The 3,209-nt window shown below is 43.3% G+C and overlaps 1 protein-coding gene across 2 annotated transcripts in view; it reads left to right on the top strand.

Annotated features, from left to right (window-relative positions):
- LOC134465904 (methyl-CpG-binding domain protein 3-like) overlaps window positions 1-3,209 on the top strand; it is a 19,074-nt gene extending 15,865 nt beyond the window's left edge. Inside the window, exons 7-8 of one of the 2 annotated variants that reach the window (XR_010038219.1) lie at window positions 1,183-1,244; window positions 1,342-3,209. The gene's annotated coding sequence lies outside the window, so the exon portion shown is untranslated. Of the gene's footprint in view, window positions 1-1,182 lie in introns of both variants that reach the window. The other variant, XM_063219799.1, reaches the window with a different exon arrangement.

Here is a 3,209-nt window from a genome sequence, read left to right on the forward strand (position 1 = left end):
CTAATGCTACACCCAGACTAATGCTAATGCTACACCCAGACTAATGCTAATGCTGCACCCAGACTAATGCTACACCCAGACTAATGCTACACCCAGACTAATGCTACACCCAGACTAATGCTACACCCAGACTAATGCTGCACCCAGACTAATGCTACACCCAGACTAATGCTATTGTGAACGGCTTTAAAAGGTCAATTTCCTAAAATAACCATTTTTACCATTACTGTACTTGGACCATACTAGAAAATATTTGTTTATTACTTAGTAAACTTTCATGTAAAGATCAAATTTGGCAATAGGCAGCCCAGTTTCAATGATCAGCATAGTTGCAGTACCTTTTTTGACCATTTCCTGCACAGTGTACCTTTCACATGTATGGGTATATGGCTGTAATCTAGCAGTATATGGGGGGCCTTGGCTGGAATCTAGTGGTATATGGGGGGCCTTGGCTGTAATCTAGTGGTATATGGGGGCCTTGGCTGTAATCTAGTGGTATATGGGGGCCTTGGCTGTAATCTAGTGGTATATGGGGGCCTTGGCTGGAATCTAGTGGTATATGGGGGCCTTGGCTGGAATCTAGTGGTATATGGGGGCCTTGGCTGTAATCTAGTGGTATATGGGGGCCTTGGCTGTAATCTAGTGGTATATGGGGGCCTTGGCTGTAATCTAGCAGTATATGGGGGCCTTGGCTGCAATCTACTGGTATAGGGGGGCCTTGGCTGCAATCTAGTGGTATAGGGGGGCCTTGGCTGTAATCTACTGGTATAGGGGGGGCTTTGCTGCAATCTAGTGGTATATGGGGGGCCTTGGCTGTAATCTAGCAGTATATGGGGGGCCTTGGCTGTAATCTAGCAGTATATGGGGGCCTTGGCTGTAATCTAGTGGTATATGGGGGCCTTGGCTGTAATCTAGCAGTATATGGGGGGCCTTGGCTGGAATCTAGTGGTATATGGGGGCCTTGGCTGGAATCTAGTGGTATATGGGGGCCTTGGCTGTAATCTAGCAGTATATGGGGGGCCTTGGCTGGAATCTAGTGGTATATGGGGGCCTTGGCTGGAATCTAGTGGTATATGGGGGACATTGGCTGGAATCTACTGGTGAATGATTAAATCACACTTGTATCAACTGTAACTCAAACTAAGTCATAATTTATTTCTTTTGTATTATTTATTGTCACAGGTTGTCGATAAGCTGTCTACCTAAGAATTCCGCTCCACGAAGCCTTCCCATTGGTTCCCTTCTCCCCCAGGAAGCCTTCCTATTGGTTCCCTTCTCCCCCACGAAGCCTTCCCATTGGTTCCCTTCTCCCCCAGGAAGCCTTTCCATTGGTTCCCTTCTCCCCCAGGAAGCCTTCCCATTGGTTCCCTTCTCCCCCACGAAGGAATTTCATTGGGACTTCAGGGACCCATTTTTTGACTGACGTCAGGTGACAGCCAATGAGAAGCCATCAGGAAGAACAGTCATCAACCAACCAGCCTATCAGCTCTCTCCTTTCACCTTAACAATGCAGGGCCAGGTTAACTCCCAGGGCTGGATTTGGCAGCAGCCTAGGGCCCCTCACCTGCCAGGGCCCCTCTCCTGACAGGGCCCCCCCCCCTCCCCGTTTTTTTTTTTTTTTTTTTTCCCCAAATTGTAGAATTGTGACATGATGTGATTTTTGATTATTATTTTTTTCTCATATGTAAAGCTGATCTGAGGAAACGTTTCAGTTTTCAGCTGTTGTTGGTCACATTGAGATTAAATATCATTCTTTTCATCATGGAAATTTGATAAAATAGTTTTGGAAAATCATGCTGAAAATGTGTAAGAATGAAGCTATCCCCTCTCTCTCCATTCATCACCCTCTCTTCACATTTACCATTCTGTTACACTGTGACTACAACTGGTCAATTTGGGCCGCCATTCGTGGTCTTTTCTCCCATTGAAACCCATTATAAGATATGGCTTTTGAACTACAAAAATGGCCTCTTCAGGTAGCCTCGTGTGTAGTCTTTTCTCCCATTGAGTCCCATGGCTATTGAGCTACAAGCTGTCCCAGAGTGGCTGGTTCTAGTTCATTTGGATGGCCTTAGGCGAGCGAGTCCCTTTCCTCTATGTGAGTTCAAGGAACATTTCAGGAAATTGCAAATCTGTATTTAAACCCTGGCAAATTATGAGGTTATATTTCGATTTCTTTTTCCTCTATGAGTATTCCGTTATTCTAACTCCCAGTCTCTACTTGTGCTTGTGGCCTTGTGCTTTGCTAATGTGTACTGTAGTCTTTTCTCCCATTGAAGCCCATTACAAGACACTGCTATTGAACTACAAAAATGGCCTTGTGTTTCGCTGACGACTCTCCTCTGTGGAGAAAGCAATAACGTTTCCCCCGCTGTCAGCGTAGACACAACAACTTTCGGGGGACTTTTCCCAACATCCCCAAATGTGTAGACTTCTCTCTCATTGAAGCCCATTATAAAACACTGCTATTGAACTACAAAAATGGCCGCGAACAATCGCAGCAAGATGTTGGATTAAACTTCCATCGTCACGTCAGTGATGTTTTGCGACGTCATCACAAGGCGACAAGCACAAGGAGAGAACGGGAGATTCCGTATTGAAATGGACCCTTTCTTAACTTCTCGGGACTCCTATTGTTGTGTAGTCTCTTATCCCATTGAGGCCCCCACTAAGACACAGCTATTGAACTACAAACATGGCCGTAGACAATACCAGGTTTTCAAAATGGCAATATGAGAACGGTGCTTTTTTTTTCTTTTTTAATTAAAAATTGTTACATTACTGTATACATGTTTTGTAATGCTTTTTAAGTTGTGTAAAAATGTTTTTCTTTAAAAAAAAAAAAATCTTTCAGCAATTTTCTGATCTTTGACACATGTATGATAATACAATAATGCACAGTACACTAGCCTAGTGTGTAGTCTTTTCTCCCATTGAAACCCATTGTAGGACGTGGCTGTTGAACTACAAAAATTGCCTCTTCAGGTAGCTATTTGTGGTCTTTTCTCCCATTTAAACCCATTGTAAGATCTGGCTATTGAACTACAAAAATGACCTCTTGCAACTTCAGGTCAAACAGGTGACAAATACCCAATTGATGTCTCTTTTAAGTTCTGAAGTAGAAGAACAGGACACACAGGGCAACGTTTATTGTTTTGTTTTTTGTAAAGACAAAAATATTAATTAAAAAAACATGTTTGATTATACTA

Source organism: Engraulis encrasicolus, chromosome 16 (genome assembly GCF_034702125.1).
Source record: "Engraulis encrasicolus isolate BLACKSEA-1 chromosome 16, IST_EnEncr_1.0, whole genome shotgun sequence".
Lineage (NCBI taxonomy): Eukaryota > Metazoa > Chordata > Actinopteri > Clupeiformes > Engraulidae > Engraulis > Engraulis encrasicolus.